Source organism: Tenebrio molitor, chromosome 8 (assembly GCF_963966145.1).
Source record: "Tenebrio molitor chromosome 8, icTenMoli1.1, whole genome shotgun sequence".
Lineage (NCBI taxonomy): Eukaryota > Metazoa > Arthropoda > Insecta > Coleoptera > Tenebrionidae > Tenebrio > Tenebrio molitor.
This window is the reverse complement of record NC_091053.1, coordinates 20,045,762-20,065,669: the sequence shown is the minus strand read 5'-3', so window position 1 is coordinate 20,065,669 and position 19,908 is coordinate 20,045,762. Positions and strand designations below refer to the sequence as shown.

The 19,908-nt window shown below is 35.2% G+C and overlaps 1 protein-coding gene and 1 long non-coding RNA gene across 6 annotated transcripts in view; one reads left to right on the top strand and one right to left on the bottom strand.

The window, feature by feature from the left end:
* The window catches only part of sick (sickie), a 189,420-nt gene that overhangs the window by 141,252 nt on the left and 28,260 nt on the right, over positions 1–19,908 (bottom strand). The gene's annotated exons all lie outside the window — the stretch shown is intronic.
* The window catches only part of LOC138137459 (uncharacterized), a 37,173-nt gene continuing 20,161 nt past the window's right edge, over positions 2,897–19,908 (top strand). Inside the window, exon 1 of the long non-coding RNA XR_011161746.1 lies at positions 2,897–3,104. This is a non-coding gene — a long non-coding RNA (uncharacterized lncRNA). The remainder of the gene's footprint in view (positions 3,105–19,908) is intronic.

Sequence of the window (19,908 nt, the reverse complement as noted above, 5' to 3'; positions counted from 1 at the left end):
TGCTAGAACCGATTTAAGTGCTTCACTCCACCATTGTGTGGAGACGAAACAAAACGAAAAGTTCTCTGTTTAAAATCATGTTGTTTGGATGAAACATTAGATGACGGAAGTGCACAAATGAATTAAAACCAATTTCCGGCAGGATGCAAAGCAAGTTTAATTGCAACAAATCGGGATCAGGTCCTGTGTAATGAACAAACTGAAGTTAGTACATCTGGTGGGAGTACAGTGGTGCCACCTTGGCACCTCTCCAGTGGGATACAAATTGGAAATTTTTGTCGTGAGGGATAAATATTTGATCAAAGTCTTCAAGGAAATGTGTTTAATAAGACGGCATAGGATCCAGTTACACCCAACAATATGAACAAGGAATGAATAATGTAAAACCACCAGTTGACCCTCGAGCTGTACGGCAAGCGGCTGCGAAAAGGGTAGAAACTGCAAAAACCTCCTCCGAGACCGATATCATCTCCATTTACATTCCTCTGAAAAGTTGTTACATCATATCAAGCGACGATACGCCCAATTTTGGCCCGCATTTAGGCGGCGACACAATACTACCCCCTTAATAACAGGGGTTGGATTACCGCGGCTATTTACGCGCACATCCTGAAGGGAACTGACTTATTTCCTTATGACGAGAGACGGTTACCGTCTAACTCCACCCAACTTTCTCGTGGCATCCGAACCATGTAATAACCGTTCGCCCCATTGCGTGCATTTTGGGGTGGCTGATCTGCGTAAATGGGTAAAGTCTACATTGTCGGATCCACCGACGCCCCGCTTATTAAACTTATAATCGCGCTTTACAAATTAACTTTCTATCTTGATGAAAATATGCTGAGAACATCATTAAGTTCGAGGCGCTCGGGGAACAGATCCGTTTGGTATTGCAGACGGGACCAGATGGGTAAGAAAAAACACAGAAAATGAATTACCGGACGTAATTCACTCGGGGGAAATGTACGTGAGGTAATCTTTCCGTGTTGAACGGGGCTTAGTCGGAGAGGCGACGTTTACAGGAAAAATTCTGCTAAATTAACAAGAAAGGATATTGGAACAACGTGAAGTTAAGTCACCAATAGCAACAACGATGCAGTTAACTTGTTAACTAATACCGTGCGATCATTTAAATTATAAATTAGAGTAGGAGGGATTTTTTTGTACGATTGCCCAGAATGCCAATTGACTGATTGAATAAATGTGAGGTTATGGTTAACTTTGTGATGGTTCTCATATTCAATCGTTTTAATTTAAAGGAAATGAAAGCAATAAAGGATAATGTAGTTTTATTGAGAATTACAGAAAGTGTTCAGTGTTCTCCCCAGCTTCAATGCAAGTGTTAACCCCCCGTTGCATATTTTCAAATGCATCTTGCGTTGCATGCATTAGAAATTGCCTCTTGCAGTTCTTCAAGATTGTGCGGGTTATTTTTAAAAATGTTGGTAACAATGAAAATTTGAATGATTTTGGTACCACTGTAAACTAAACGCATTTCCGGTTGTGAGCTTTGACAGAATTGAAGGAGAATTTGACGTTTACCATCAAAGGGTCATTTTTGTAACAGCATAAACATAACCGACATAACCTAATTTTTTTTAATGCCGTGTCAAGTTAAAACATCCGGTCAGTGCCAATTACGAAACAAAAAAAAACACCAATATTTTTCAATAGTTTCATTACCAACAGACTCAGTCATTGTTGATCACGTTGTAGTACTAAAACCTGTTCACGTTGGAATGAACATAAGTGGTGCAAATTGCACACATTTGGCATTAACTTTTATATGAGTTGTCATAGTAACAGATCAGTCATTTGCACCACAGCTGTTCTTCCCAACGTAACAGATGGTAGCAAAGAAGAATTTGGCTGAAAAGTACTTCACTAGATACAAGAGTTGGACGCAGCAAATAAGAAATAAACGATCTCGACATTACAATTCCTGCATTCAATTTATTATAAAAATAAAAATTTGGATTTGAAAATAATCAGATTTTAACGAGCTGGGAAATAACTGTGTTGGTGAATTATTTGCGACTTCTTGAGCCTTTTTAAGTTCCTGCACAATGATTGTGTCATCTGAGAGCTCTGAAAACATCTTTGAGCACATCAAAGACAACATTTTGAGGAGCAAACTGGCACGAAACAACTAATTACAAGTGGTTTTGTATTTCTCTCGCTTGCTTCTTTGAGGAACTGAAAATGTAATAAAATGATGACAATCCAATTTGACGATCGATAAGTTCTGGGTGCACTCTTGAAATGAGTACTTATCCGGTTGATAAAAGAAATCGAAGAGGCACAAAGATGGAAAACCCTTCTGTTATCGGATTTTTCCCATTTTTCGTTGAGATTTATTCGTCCCGTGTAGCAGAAGTTTAAACGCGCTATCACAAGTGGAAACGATATCATTAGATTCACACAAAAAGGAGTCGGAACGCTTCTCAACATCGCGAGTTATTTATTATATATTTATTCCGGTCCCGGGAGAAGTTGCAAGGAAAGATAAAAAGAATCGACGGACTCTCTTAACACAAATACGATTTTTACTCTGTTTGTTACAAGCAACGCTATTTACCATTCTGTCTTCGACAAAAACGCCAGTGAAAAGAAAATTATCTAATACGCGTCGAGTACAAGTTTCTGTGGGAAGAATGTCAGATGATGGGCCCCGCCTTGTTTCAATAATTCTTATCAGGTGGTTTGTCAAAAAAAAAAACAATCACGAAAAGACAAATCTCGTTAGAAACAGAAGGTATCGACGCTAGTACCATTTGCTTCATTTACATTTAAAGTAGTTTATTCAATAAACAAGACATGCTGCCTACCTGGCCATATATCACTCTAAAACAAGAGTAATAATACCGTGAGTTGTTGGGAGGACGTTAAAATAAATATACACGATTTATGGTTGAGACGTTAAAATTTATTAATGAAAACAATCATTTAACCACAATTCGGTCACAGTATTTATAATACTAGATTTTTTCTTTTTCTTTTAGGATAAACAAACAACCTCTCATTTTGCAATTTTTATGAAACTGGATACGTAATTTAATGATGTCTAAAGCCACCCCAAGTACGGTCAACGGGAATCAAATCAGGTGAGTACGCCACTTATAATATATTCATTAGGCTTGCTGCTGGTCGTAGATGGATCGCTAAAGACATGATAAGGTAAGAATCTGGATCTAGCTGTCTTTAGTACTTGCATCGCAATATACAAGGTTGTTATAAGTATTTCTTAGTTAAATTTGACATTTGACAGTTTAAAATTTTTTTTTTTTTTATACTTGTCACTCTGCAATATTCATAGTTTAATATTATTAAGTGTTGATTAATTTTCAGTTACTTTAGCCAGCAGAAGAGGTTTTTCAAAACGTATAGTACACATACAGCGTGATCAACAATGACTGAGTCTGTTGGCAATGAAACAATTGAAAATACTGGTGATTTTTGTCTAGTAATTGGCACTGACCACGCATTGACTGGATTTTTTAACTTGAGATGACATTAAAAACATTCTTGGTAATGCAGGTTATGTTTATACTATTACAAAAATTAACCTTCGTTGGTAAATTTTAAATTTGCCAAATTTCATTGTTACCAACAGACTCAGTCATTCTTGATCACTCCGTATTAGCTTTCGTATAAATAAACATCAAACCTTCCTTGCTTCAGCAATAATGAAAATGAGGAAGTTGTTGAGAAGTAAAGGCATGATTAGAAACACGACCCACAAAAATTTTGCAATAATTACTAAATGACAATTTAAAGACTACAGAAAAAAATTAAACTGCAGGTTATTGACAATGTGGCAAAAGATTTTTAAAAATAAGTGATGATTAGTGGTAAATTTTTGAACATGACAGTTAACATTTTTTTCTCTGAAAAAAAAAACACATTTGATTTGGTGCTAAGTTTTTGTTTTTATCTTTTTTCCTCAAAATTTTAATCACTTTACATTACTCTAAAGCCCCTTGTTTTTAGGCAACCAAGTAATCACATCAATTTATCTTTAGTTTATATAGCATAGTGTCTACGTAGTATAGTAGGCTAATTATGAAGTGTCACAGTATGGATAACGTAACGTATGGATTGTGGTTCGGAAAATTATGAAACACTGTCAATTCACCAGAATCTGTAACAGTCAATTTGGTTTCTAGCCATTTACGCATCAAAAATTATTATTTATATTTATTTTATATTAATTATTTAAGATCTGTCACCTGTCACCTATTTGGTGATAATTTAATTTTTACGTTACCGTTGTTTTAGGGTGCTGAGTATAAAAGTACAGTATTTAGTTTTCAAGAAGTGTATACTTATTGCAGAATTTTTGTCGAAAATTATATTTTACTGTAAATAAATAATTTCAGTGGTATTTTTTTCTTATTTTATGGACCTTAAGGCAGATCACTTGACACATATACTGATAAATCGTTCTGCAGTAATATCCACTGCTTTAAAAAATGTCATATCTGACATCTAGTTCTCGAATAATAAATCAATAAAGTTAGAACTTTCTGGAGAAAAGCACCATTATAAGTTATGATTATAAATCATCGGAATCTGGACGTCTGGCAACGTCGCGTTCAGAGATTAGACACCCGAAAGTCGTTTCCTTTCTTTTGTTGTCTTCATGTCTTCACTTCACTGTGTTTTTCACTTTATTTCTCAAAAAAACAAAGATAATACATAACAAAATAAAAAAGTATCCTATTAAAAGGTAAGAAATAGGAGGCGGAGTCTAGCTATAGCTACTCCACTCAACCTCCACTTCACTTGTTTTTTCACTTCACTATTTTTTGTCTTGCGAATCTTCCATTAATCTAAAATTGTTCATGTTTACATCCATTTTTTCACACTTATTACGATATGACGAGTCAACAACTGTCACTCGCAGTCACGTATTGTTGCCATATTTATTTCAAGTCAACTCATTTACAATTTTCCATTTTCAGTAATTTAATTAATTCAAAAATGCAATTACGAGTCATGCTACGAGTACGTATAATCGTGTCAAAAATAAATTACTCCCTAGAATTCAAACTTTTAGGGAAATAACGTTTGTCATGTTGTGTGTAACTAGAATTTTCAACAGTAATTTTGAATGCCTAAGGTTGGTTACTGTGAGAGATTAAGTCCAACTAACTAACTGTTTTGATCAGTCAATTACAAAATTGTCACCCTTGCACCCCTCTTTCATACAGTGTTTAAGTTGTAAACTTCTTCCATTTCTTTGTCAATATACGTGAGTGCCTCTAACATCCCTCCGAGACCACTCCACTTATGGTACTTCTTTGGTCGTAAATTAGCATCGCCGCTACCCTCACACTTACCCACAATAAAAAAAAACTTAAAAACCCCATTCCACCCTCGACGTACCGCAACGGTGTAAATCCCCACAGATTCCCACCTCCTAATTCGAAAAATGTGTCGTCTTCAGATTCCGCAGCGACGAGGCCCATCAACTTATCGACGGTCAAATGAAATTTAGATCTGATCTGGTCGTTGTAAAAGACGAGACCGCGAGAGAGGGGCAAGGACCTCATCCCCGTTCGAGTTCTCTCCCTATTTGGTGCTATTTCTGACTCAAATACGACAAGGTTACGTGAGCTGCATTATTTACACCACCTTTATCCCCGTCTTAGCCGAAAATCTATACTCCGACGTCGCCCTTTTCAGGGGGAAAGTTGAAAAAAGCCCCGAGGATCGTATATCTCGCGGCCAACGTATTGCTCTTAACTAATACGGTCGCCATTAGCCCTATCTTTATGGGATAATTGAGCCACTTTTACAGTATTAACTGGCGAGATGCGTTCCAGACTGCCTTCTAAACTACGACCGCATAAATTCCGGGTGAATATTGTTTTTTAAGTGACGAGGTGGTTGGATGAAGTCATCATTGCGAATCACAACAGATTATGCCCCGTTCATAAATCCAATCAGAGCCTGCGTTTGTTCTGATTGCTCACAAGACTTCATTTCCCTCAGGTCATCTGCCCCACAGGCTGTTCCAAGAACGAAACAATTATTTATGCGACCTGTGCATAAAGCATTACTTTTGTTCACAAGTTGGAAGTTCACACGCACGAGCGCGGCGGCGTAAAAATTTGTTTTTTACCGTGAACGAGGACCAATCTAGAGTACACTCCAAATCAATTAAATTTATTAATAAAAACTCGACCACGTGTTTGAAAACATCTAATTCCATAAAGGGAATTTCTCAATTCCTCGCCATGTGATACCCCATTCTGTATTCATTTTATTGAAGACTTCCGAACGGTCAGGGGATCGTTGGAGAGTTCCAAATGGCCAAGCAGTTCGCACAGTTGCGGTCAAAGGGCACATCTTGCCCTCAAAGCTGCTTCACGTCAACGATTATTATCGAACATGATCGTGAATTAAAAACGAACAACTCTGAGCTTGTTAATAATGGAGCGAGCACCATTGGGGTGTAATTGACAGACTCACCCTTTCCGACCCTTCGTCAACGCAACTTTGATTCGTCTACTTTCGTGTAAACCTCCATTAATTATTTTAGTTGGGCTCTGTTACAGTCTTGCGGGGGTGAGATTGAGTGTTTGATCTTTTGTCCCGATTGGAACAAATTTCTTTCAAAAATCATTTCTCGTTGTCTATATTCATAATATTATTTCAATTAGTGTGATTTCCTCCCCCGTCAATAATAATAAAGTTTCATAAAAATGTTATGATTATATGTTTCGTCCCTTGTATTAGCAGGGGTTGTATCCAGCTCGGGTAGCTTGATGTAAAAGTTTTCCGTTCCATTACCCCAAATAGAGCGGAAAATTGCGATATTTGTGCAGTCTGTTTATGATCACAACGAAAAATTGCCACCGTTGTCGCATTATTCCCCTTTATTCCGCCACAATTAATGAAAATTAAATTATCGAGCTTGTCTTTGACACAGCAAGCGATCGATTGGAGGGGTACACCGAGTGGTTCTTCACAAAAAAAAAAAGAGAAACTTAAAAGCTCCAACTAACGAACTCGGCTTCGCCTCGTGCCTGAAACCTAGTTTTCGCGCTGTAAAATATTCCTACCGTACCGTAATCTAAATAACCATTATTTGACGTAACCTTTACTAGTTCAGTCGAGATGGCCATAATTAATACACTTTAGTTGGCAGCACGTACAAATTTAATCAAATGTCATCAAATGTCATTAATTACAATAGTAACTCTCATTCCGGACTTTCAAGGCACCAACAACTTGCCTTGATTATTTTGTTTTTCCATAGGTACCTGAAAAACAACGTGTTCAAAAACAGGCCTGGCACAATTCCCGAATTAATGCAAGTATTTACTGATAACTGCAATTTAATTGATGTCCCGACTTTGCAAAGGTCATTTGAAAAGATGAAGCGACGAGAGTAGCATTATGTTTGGAAGCTGAAGGCAGACATTTCGAACATTTATTCTAGTTCGTAAATACGATTGGAGCTCCTCATGATTCTTTTACAACCGACAGGTCCCACATAATGCACACCTTTATGAAAATCAAGATTTCAACGTTCTCAAAATCACTAACCTAACTTTTAAGACTGACATCTGATGAAATTTTTAATACCAATTAGTGAAGTGATTTCCAATCAGTCTCGATTTTGAACAGTGAAAAGCAAAAAACCGGATACTGTACTATATAATTGCAAATAAAATAATCAAATTTCCATTAATACGAATTCGCCGTTCTGTCGAACAAATGCATTACACCCAATAAAAAAAGATGATCAAGTTTAGTAACTGCATGATGGTTTGATGGTCCTGGAATTGGGATTGATTATCGACTAGTGGCGGCGGTCGGCTTGTGAGTGTCATTATTTACAGTCAATTAAAGATGAAACCGATCCTCGTAGCAAGTTAGCGTATGCAGGCTGGTCTATTAATAAATCATGCTGGTATTCAACCCCATCCTGACCCTCTGTTTACGGAAGGGGTCCAACGTGGTGCCTCCGGATCGCCAATGAAGTCTATTAAATTGTCGGCTGGCGCTTCTGTTTACCAGCACAAAGACAGAATGCGCACGTAACGAAGGTGTTTATGGACCATTTCTACTATCTACTGAAATAGAGCAGACGGAATTAGCTCTGGAAGATGTTTATCAAGGCGGGACGAATTTTAGACCGAAACTGCAGGAGCACAACGAGAGTTCTCTCGTGAATGGAGACGAAACGCACGCGAGATAATAGAGATAAACTACAAAGATCATTTTAGTGCTGCTCAGGTAAAGAATGTCGCGCAGCAGTTCCACCAACCCAAGAGGCTTTAGTCACACCTTTTCAACGTTCAATTAAAAATAACTACTTGTGCGGTGAGATAAGACAGACAATGCAGATGACACATCTTAATGAGGTGATTTTTGTCTTTCATTTAAAACATGTGTCCAATGTCGAATTTAACTCTGAGATCTCTAAATCTGTAAGACACATCGCTTTTACGTTGTCTCATCTGCATCTGCTTAAAACAATTTCAAGATTAATTTTATTGAAGAAAAATCAAATACATACATACAGGGGCTTAAAAAATGGCGAAACAACATCATTCTGCACTATTAATAAATTAAATGTTGATTTCTTTTTTTTTAACATTTTTCTAGTACTCAGGGGGTGTTCCTGAATCGTCTGGTATAGCGTTGTTTCGTCATTTTTTAAGCACCCTGTATAAAAATTGTATCACTCGTACCACTTCATTTTTAGATTCTTGTAATCAAAAAATTATAACACAGTGTCTCACTCAAATTTTAAAGCTTAAGTAATCAAAACTAAGACTTGAATTTTATTTTACAATGACAACTTGTCAAAACGAAGCGTCAAGTTAATTTTAAAGATTTTAAGCGATTTGGAGCCTTTAAGGGGGTCGTCGAACAAAAAAAACGTTATATTCAACACGTTCTTGTGTAAATTGGACTTTTTTTGGCACTCGTGGGCCCACTCATACCAAAAAAAGCTCAATTTACACACTAACTTGTTAAATAAATAACTATTATTTAAAAAATGCAACAGAACATGTTTGACGTGTACATAATACCAACTTGTAAATGAGTATTGATGTCACTAAATTTTGCAGATAGCTTTGATCTAACTAGAAACTAGTACTTATTCATGTATTATCTATTCAAATATCTGCTGCAATAAATGCTTTGTAGCAACACGAGCAATTAAATCATGAATATATTAAATACCATTAAATTAAACAAATAATTAATTAATTTGTTTGTTCTAAAATGTAATAAATTGCAAAACCTACTGAACATGTCAGAAAATTTGTTGCATTTATGTGGTAATGTTGCACAATTCAAATAAAACGATTGCTTGATAAAAAACAAGAATATTTTATTCAAAAAATAGAAATTACCCCAAAACGGCTGGAAATAGGCCACAAAAGTGGCCTTAAAATTAAATTCTACATTTACATCTAGTGTCAGAAGTGATGGTTGCCATTTAAAAAAATTAAGTTTTCGACATTTTTTGATTATCAATTTTGAAAATTTGCAGTAGGCGTATGAAACATACAAAAAATGTCACTAGTGGCGCAAAAGATCTGCCAAACCTTTAGGAATCCAATTTAAAAAAATCAATTATACATTTTTTGATGTCCTGCAACACCGCTTTTTTGCGAAAAGAAATGACATAGGTCAAAAACGATGACAGATAAGTGTTGACAAAAGGAGGTTTTAAACTCAGAATTTAAGGTAGAATCGAACTTTGAAATCAAAATGGGGTCTTTCTATTAAAAAAAAAAAAAACAAAGATGGCTTCAATTTCCGGTACTCGACCATTTTGAAAATATTTTATTTGAATAGTCAGCTACGAATTTTCATATTAATACGATTTTGGGAAATCAGAAAGTTTATTTAAGTATATGGACACATAAATAACTAATATTTACTTAGTTATAACATGACTCATGATTGAATTTTTACATTATTTAACTTTGAAAATTAAAAATAATTTGACTAGAATTGACAGTTATGTTAAATAGATATGACAACATTGCGTGACTACGAGTAAACAGATGCTGACGACGTCAAATCGTAAAAAAATAATGGAACCTTCACAAAACAGAAAATAGTGAAGTGGGAAAACAACAAAACTTGAAGATAAGAAATAACATGGTGCGTCTATGTACGCTACGTTGCCAATTTTCCTAGTTGACGACAGATAGTTGAGGTCAGAATTGCCAGCAACGATTCTGATTCGGATTTTTATCTTGATGCCTAGCGATCAATATGACATTTTTTATTTAATACATTTTGATTTCTGTTAATCGTACTATGATTTTAAAGTTGTTGCATGTGTGATTCATCTCTTATATCTGCTCACAAACTTTACGAAGCGACAAGCAGCCTAAAGCCGTTTTCCATTGAGTCAGGTGCGGAAATAATTTGCCGCATCGTACACACACTTCCTTACCACATAATTAGGAGTACACGTTGCGAGTGTACGTAGCCGAGTAAAAACGATTGCTTCCGAAGTTTACCGATATGTGTTTACACATGTCTCGGTGTTTCAAAAATTCCAAAAAATCAACAATTTTGGCACAATGCAAGATTTACAAAAAGAAAAATTGTGCATTTGAACAAGTGTTTTCAATAGGAGAAGAAAGATTTCGCGACTGCCGATTGAGGTTAGAATTCGACCGATTTTGAAGTTTTATAACTAAATTTTGTATGAGGTTTCAGTAAATCTTTTAAAAATTCCAATTCTATTGATTTATTATGTAGAAACTAGAAATCATTTTTGATAATTTTTTTTCTTGAATGCATTGGATATTGCTGCATAAAATAATAAAAGTTCTGATTTTTATCTTAAGATATATGACATGTCTATGCAACTGTACACCATAATAGCGAAACAGACAATAGACAACAAAAATGGCTACCAAATACACCTGGTCACCAATGCAAATACATTGCATGCATGCAATGACCTCCAAAAAGGCCAACTTTAAATCCTGTTGACCATATCTGCAGTCTATAGCCGTTATGAATTTGAAAACAATGAACAACTGTCTGGCTTAAGAAGTACTTTCTGAATTATTATTAAAAGTCCGTCAGCTGTATTTGTTTCGTGGTTTCTTCGTAGTTGCAAAAAAATTGTCAAATCGTACTAAAAAACTGATTTTGATTTTCGAAGATGACACAACTGCGAACAAGAGATGTACTTAATAAAATATAAAGCAGAAGGTACGGACCTGAACCCCATAGAAAATTTGATATTACACAAGACGTGCCATGTTTGTAAATTATTACAAAATATCTAATTATTGAAATATAGAATTTAGTGTGAAAGTTCCAGATGTGTCGAAAGTGTGATAAAAAAACTCCGTTCTTTTATTAGTTTACACAGGTTTCATAATAAATAATTTTCCAAAATGGGGTCACTTTAAATATGTCAGACTATATATACCAGATGCATCAGAAGCAGGACTGAAATCCATAAATAAACCGATTCAAAATGATCGACCTTAAAATTTCTCATTAAAAATAGTAATTGTTATGATAATTACCAATAGCAGCGTCGTAAATCCAGCTTTGAAATTATTTATTATCCGGCGAGGAAAATTTTTTAAAATCACCATTATTATTTTAATACAGTCGTCGCTTTTAATGCATTTCCAGCACAGTCATCTGCATGTAAAAAGCGTCGTTTCGTAACAACAATTTATTTGGACAGCGCTGGTATACTTTCGATTCGGTCGCCTGTCAAAATAATTGTTTCCTACATGGGAAAAAATCAGACAAGTGAACGTTCAAAGGAAAAGCAACAAACAAGACGGAGACCTAAAACTATTTTGGAGCGGTGCATCAATCTCTTTCCTGATGGAAAAATGTGGATATTTTGGGTCATGTTTGCTATCACAAAGCGAGCAGAAGCGTTGCTGAAGGATCGTCGACGTGAGTGGGCTTCCGATAACACTTCAGGAGATAGTATTCCCGGTAAGTTTGCCGAGTGGTCCCGCAAGGTTCGCTGTTCGACTCGAGTGCCATTCAGAAGAGGATATCCGCAAGAGTGGAGTTTATTCGAGGATTTATCAGTGAATGATTGAGGAATTTTCCGATAGGAGTCACGTTCGAAAAGGAAAGCTGCCACATTAGGCGTTTTGGTGATAACTCGAGACGAATTACATCTACTGCAAGGGTTCTTCGCCTTCGCGAGAATTCAGAAACTAGCAAGTGTTGCTGTGATGCAATTAGAAAGTCTTTTGTAGATTTGTCTGTGACTCGTTAATACAAATTCTAATTTGCTGCGGCGAAAAATCGCTGCCACGTGCACCTTATTCGCCTGATTTAGCACCCCCAGATCTCTTTTACTTCCACCACTAAATCAACAATCAACGATATGTTTAATTTATTCCTTCTAAACATTCCCTTCCACATTTACTTTGCAATAATCTAAAGATAGGATGAAACAGTTATTTACATAATTAGTGGGATAAAAGCAATATTACAGGACTCGAGTGTGAAGATTGCGGATGACGAGGGCGTTAGGCCGAGTTCATCTGTAATCACACGAGTTTCCTGTAATATGCTTTAGCCCACGTGTTATGTACAAAATTTTATCTAAGACCGCCCCAAATTAAAAAAATAAATCTTATCTATTGATTTTCGCCAGTGAAATAAATGAGTTTCGGTAAGCACTCAGTGGGATAAGAATTTACTTATTCCACTGAGTGAGGTAATGAAACTCATTAATTCCACTGAGTGCGGTAATGAAACTCATTACCTCACTGAGTGAGGTAATGAAAATGCGTGAGGTAATGAAGTTCTTATTCCACTTAAAATTAGTGGGATAAGTATCATTTATCCCACGGGATTAGATAAAACAAATTTTTTACACTGATAAAGCCCGTCTGTCAAATTTGAAGTAGATTTTTAAATTGAAAACTGCCTCTTCCGTTAAGAGAACTGCTTTTGCCGAACTGATAAACAAATTACACACAGCAAACCAACAATTAGCAAAGGTCGGGAAACATTTTATCGAAGACAGGAAAATTATTCATCGCAACACGCCACACTGTTTGTATTGAACAAACGTTTAAATACTAATTACAAGCAATTATTTGCAATAGGTCATTTATGTTTAGTGAACAACGTGGCTGACAAACGAATACAAATGACCGATCACTAAAAAAAATAAGTCAGAATAGGTTATTTCGGGAAACGAAGAAGTAATTAACAAAGCGTTTTGTGTTGTAAAAGTATCAAACATCTCCATCAGTGTGCACTACCCTTCGATATGGCGATGGGGTGATAAAATAGTGTGTCATACCTACCACCCTAAATATTCAGAGTGACGTATTCCATATTTTATATGTTTCAATTAAGGAAAACCCCGCGGTTCGACGTTCATCAATCACTACGTCTATAAATACAGTTACTACCCCTGATGGTTTTAACTGGTTGTCGGCGATAAAGTACAGTGTGTTGATTATAAAATACTAGGCGGTTCCTGGAACGACGTAATTCAATTTGGTAATTTTATGGAGTTAAGTTTTCGAGTCTCGTCTGGTGTAAACAGGAAACTTTAAATTGGGGAAAAATGTATGCGTTGTTACAGATTTTTATTTGGTTGTTTAGATAAAATAAAAAAGTTAAAGATTGACAAATCGGAAAAATGCAAAATTTGGATTTTTTTTTGTATTTGTAGTTAAATTAAGCCACAGAAAAGATTATAATATAAGGACAGTTTCAGGTAAATGAGTGGACATATAATTCGGAGAAAAAAAAATGAAGAAAAAACAGCAAAAGTTTGAAGGGTAGAAAAGGTGGAAAAAAGAGAATTTTCCAGCAAATACTCATCGTACACGAAAATGAGAAAAAAATCTGGGGGAATTTGTAATACATAACTGAAAGGACGCTATTATTTAACTTTGGGTTTTACGTGAATTTAGTACGCCATTTTATAGCTTATTCACAACCATTTAATTTGGTGTATAGATAATTAAAATCCTCCGATAAATAAGGGAGTTATGGATTTGTCTCTTTTTTTGGGAACGTCCTGTATATTATACAGAAATTTTATCTTTCTGCACTCCTTCTCCACATAAACTTTAACTACGCCAAATCTCACAACCCTCCGTGCGCGCAATTTGCTTAAAAGGGGGTACAAAGGTTTTCCTTCACGTATTAATACATATACAGGGTGTCTCAAAAATGGCGCCCAATCTCTTGAGTGGATAACATATTCGAAGAGTAGAGTTAAATTTCGTTGTCAATTTTTTTGTCCTTTGGCTAGTTTCCAAGTTATACACAGTTTAAAGTAAGCAAATGTGGCAACATCGGTTGGTATGCACAATGAACTAAACCAATTCTCCTTTGAGGTCAGTGTTGCCGCTGTTATTTTAGCCTATTTTGGTAGGTCATTACTCGAAAAAGAAGGACTTCTGTGTTGTTCCACTACCCAAAGGGGTCTTAGAAAAATTAAAACAGTAATGAAATTTATAATTCACCTGTAAAATTTGTTAATAAAGGAGATACATCTCTTTAAAAAATCAGCATATTTAAGAGCAAGTTGTACAAAATCTATTGTTCCGATCAAAGTTTTGCATTGAGATTTACCTTACCAGACCTCTATTCTTTAAGACCCTTAGGAGATTGGGCGCCATTTTTGAGACACCCTGTATAGATTAATATCACTGAGATTTTGTTAGGTGAACAAATAGATTTTGAAACCATGAATAAGAAATCGATCATTACCAAAAAATTTTCTCATTTTCAAATTTTTTGTAGTGTAAAGCGACATAACAGTCTTGTCAAATAAACTATGCACGGTGTATCAAAACGACTGCACCAACTACTTGTAATCGTCTAAAGTAGAGTGAGAGGAACATGAAATAATAATAAAAATGTTCTTCTGATGCTTTTTTGGTTTTTCTTATTTTTCCAAATTTTGATTTTTTTTTGGTGACATATACAAGCACATGATTAATTGACTAAGGCCCGGTTGTATAAAATGATGTCAAGTTCGTTGTTAAAGTTAACATAATATTAAGCGATCTGATTGGGGGATATTTAACATTGGATTTGAATCAGCCAATCAAATGGGCGGATTTGCAACTTGACGCGTTGTTGGCTGACACGATGTTAACTAAGCTTTATACAACCGGGCCTAAGATTTATTAAAAAATTGTGTAATTAACAAAAAAATTTAATTTCAGTTTTTAAAAAAGCAAATGGACTAAAAGAAAAATAATTTCATTAGTGAATGTTATTGCAATTGAATGAATACTCTGTCTAATATAACTGGAACAAAAACGTTTTTTTTTTCAAGAACATTTTTGGTTAAAATTTCCTAACTTTAACACGCTGCAACTTTTAATTGAAGCTGGGAGTTATTTTTCTCAGTTTTTTATGTTCTTCTCATTGTATTCTGTACAACTGTTAGCAGTTGGTGCGTTCGTTTTGAATCACCCTATAGATATATAAATAATATAGAATGAGACCACAAAAATATTGTGTGAACCAAGTTATAAAGAACATTTTCCCTCCGAAGCAGCCGACTATTCTTATGACGACGTTTACCAAGTTGTGAGAAAAATTAGTAGAGGAAGACCAAAAAAAAAGTACAGCCGAGGTAATAGATAATAATACGAGGGAAATTATGAAAGCAACTCCAATTCTATTGCATTCCAAGACATTGTATCATTAGGCAAATAAAGAAACCAGTGAAGACTTGCCCTTGTTTCTTCATTGCCTACTTTGATTATTTTTTTTATCGCGATGTAGTCCATTCAAAAATCAAAAAACCACCAACGTCGCATTTTTCTCGATAACTACTATCGGCAACGCTGTCTAGTGTAAAATTTGGTGAGACTTGTAATTTTGAGGTTAAATGTTTATTAAGTGTCTTGTTTTTCTGGGCATATTTAAGTAAAAATAATAAGAATCAATAAATAAATCAAACGTGCTGCTAATAAAACAATATGAACGAAATTCAATAATTCAAAGCAATTGAATTTTATTTTGAATCAAATATCAAATATCAAATATCATAATTGATAGTTACCAACATAGTATGAAAAAATATCTACCTAGGGTTTTTTAAATTTTACCAACCTAAAGCAACAAGTGGTGGTTTTTTAATTTTTGAATGGACTTTAGATTCTAAAAATATTTGGACTGTCAAAAACGAAACTGTAGTTGTCAGGTTGGTTAATTCTCTAGTTATTTTCATACCACACACAAGAGGATGGTTTTGTTACCAGTTTTCGATCTGTCATTTTCATTTGTACCTTTCCTTTGCAGACTTTATGAAATTGCTCTGCTTCTTAGTTGCTATACTTTGCTCTAAAAGTGCAATAACCTAAATTTATGTTGTTATTAGATTTAACATAATGTAAGTATTAAGCGAAAATTTTATAGTCAACTTCAATCAAAACAAACATTTTGACAGTCCAAGTATTTTTGAAATTGTTATGGACGTTTGTTGCTTGCAATAACCGAAGAAACTGTACAAAAATAATAATTAAAAGTTAAAAGCTCGTATTTTTGGCCTCAGCAATATCCATTGTCTAGTTATCAGAACTTTTAATGTTACTAACCTCGTATTTTTAGATAAGAAACCCAAGATAGGCATTATAAACCAAAGATAGGCATTATAAAGTTAACTGAAAATGAAGTTACCGTTTCCTGTGATATTAATACATAAGTACTTATTTGTAAATCGTCAAAATCTTTGCCAGTTATTCTATGGTCGACAACGTGTAAGTTTGACAACGTCGCAGTCACTCATGTTGTTTTCCCTCCTCACGATTTTCTGCTTTGCAAATTTTCTTTTTTGCGGAAATTGTTGATTCTTGGCGATTTTTGCGCCACCAGTTGATAAATTCTCTCGATCGTGCGATGTTGCCACATCTATTTCCCATAAATTTAATTTTTAATTTTCAAATATTCATGCCACCATGAAAGTAAATAAAAATAATCGCAATGTGACAGTCCAATCGCGACAAGAATTACATCGAACGTGACCACCGGAATATGAAAGACACCCTGGAACCACGGAAAGCTGCAGGAACGCACTCCCCGGAGATTCTTCCGCTCCCCAAATAATTTATATGGAATTAAAAGGATTCCGATAATACTTCTATCTGGTGCATCGGATTACCCACAAAGATGCTGCTGCAGTCCGACCATCTGTGCAACTGCACGAATGTAACGTTTCCGAAAGACCAATCAAAAAAGAAGCCAACGATAAATCAACAAACAATATGAAGAAAGCGGCGTCATCTTCCCCGGACGTTTATTTCGGTGTTGTAGCCTTGCTGGTCGCTTTTTCTTGGAACGCTCTTTAGATGTCGCGTGAGTCATTTAACTACACTTAATTTTATTGCAATTTGTTTACGACCCGATGACGGACAAGTTTGGATTAATACAACGGCCATTTTATAGAGAAGTGGAGCTGCCGATGGAGGATGTGACAGGCGGAAGTCCTGACGTCACTGCCAAAGCTCATACGTCCGAATTCGTATCAAAAAATGTAAATGTTAAGTTGCCCCAAGTTGTTGCGGAACACAGTGGATGTTTTACATGACGGTGAAGATCCCCTCTTTTTATGTGGTGATGGAAGACAGCCGAAATTTATGAGTTTTAAAATTAGCCGGAATACACGAGAAATACGAGCTTTTATGTTGATTAAAGTTTAACAGCTGTAGTATTAGCACGGTGAGTGAGTTGCATTTCATAAACAACCAATAGAGCTCATGTCTGGAATTTGTTATCTACATTCTATCGTAAATACTACCTCGCTTACGAAACTATTAGTTGGTGGGGTGTTCCGGAGTAAGTGCACTCAAAGTCGTCATAAATCGCTTCATTTAAACGATTTACGTCGCTGTTAAAATTAACGGGATGGTTGTGAACGTTCCCGTCAATTAAAAAATGGAAAAAGCGGATTAAAAAAAATTTAAAAACCTGCTAAAAAGTGTGAATTAAAGCTTCACACTTTTACTTTTTCATTAACCAATAAGTAAGTAATTTAGAAGCTACAATTTTCGTGAAAGAATGGTTCATTTATTCAACGAGCGTGTAATGATCGCTATTACCCACCAGTGGGTAATGTTCATGACACGCGAGTTAGAATACGATACGTTTTCTATAACGTACAAATCTCATCCTTTTCACCATCAGAATTCATTTGTTATTCCTTTTTAATAAAGAACGTACACAAACTCCCGAATTACAACATTTGCAAAAACTATGACACACGAATATTGTGCTGTATCATAGCAATATGCATGCGAAGACTTTCAAATGCAACCTGTAGAGTAATGTCATTATCAATGGAGTCATTACTCACGATCGTGGGTAATGAATTGCATTACTTTACGGGAAATGAATACATCATGAATGTATTGTTTAATAGGAGTAAAAAAAGTACTTTATTTTGCAGTTTGGGGACTTTATTTCACACTTTAGTACAGTTTTAGTTAATACATATTATTTAATAATTTCATGTTGCAAAAAATTATGTATGCGACTTGTGAATAAGGCACTTTTTTACGCGTGGGTTTACAATACATATTAGCTATAGTCGTGCATGTAAACTTCCCACTTGTAAAAAAAATTGTACTTTATACACGTGTTGCAAAATAACTGTTATTAAAATTGCGCTGGATAAAAACTTGATGGTGGCGTCGCTGTCTAGGAAGTTGAACATCAAAAGCAATTTAATAAAGCCGCCGCATCGTAAAGGTACACATTACAATTTTACAATCTAAATCTAAAATTAAATCGGCTAGTATTTACTTTGTAAGGAGCATAATTCCATTCATAAATTATACAACAGTGTACTATAAAGAATAGGAATTAGAAGCGCTGCACACAATTTTAATAGCACATTTTATTAGCCATCTGAAATTCGATTAAGCCGAGTCCCACTACGTAATGTTCTTTATTAGTTTCGGACATAAATTTTCTTGGGAATTTGTTTCATAATGGAATACATGAATATACGAGCGCGACAAAATTTAAATCCATTAAACCAAGTTAAATTAGTTCACTCATAAGGAGGAACGAAACTAAATCAAAAAGTAATTTGGCCAGAGGAGTTTTCATAATCACTAAGGAAGTTTGACGTAATTGCTCCCCCTCAAGGTCACGTCGAATTTTTGCGAATCAAGACGCAAGCTCCCATTCGACAATTCTTTCCCACAATCTGAACCACCTAATAATACCTGTGCCGCCTCCAAATTAATTTCAACATGCATTAGAAAAATTCAGATTCAATCAGCGACACGACTTTGATTAAACTTTAACACGTACTGGGTACAATGAAGCCGAAAGTTTCGAGTTGCACGTAACGTACTGTGTCAATGGCTTTGCATTAAAAAAAGATTAGCGTTCACAATATTGTGGGACATCACAAAGAACGAACATTTGTCTAATGAAAAAGTGTTTGTTGGGAGAAGTGCTGTGTTGATTTCTTCTTTGTGTGCTTGCTTTGTCTGGACATTTATCATCATGGTTCAAGTAATATTTAGATTTAACTGTGATGCGTTCAAGTCGGTGGAAGATTCGATACAAAATTTCAAAAAATTGTAAATGAAAAATATTTTTTAAGTGAAAATAAAAATATACAAAAAAGATTGAAATAGTATACCTAATGCAGATTAAAAGAGTCTTATTCAGAATTAAAAAGTATACAGGGAGTATCTGAAATACGTGTGTTAATTTTAACCAGTAAAAGAACTCCCCAATTTATGAAACTTTTCTCTATAACATTTTGCAAAATTCGCATAACGCAAAGAAAATTTAAAACGTAGTTGCATGGTTAACAAAGAGACAAATCGCTGGAAAAAGACGTGCCAAAAAATTAATTCCGCTTGCTTAATAACGTAAATTAATTGCACCGTTGACGGGACATAATTCGGTAATTAATTAAAT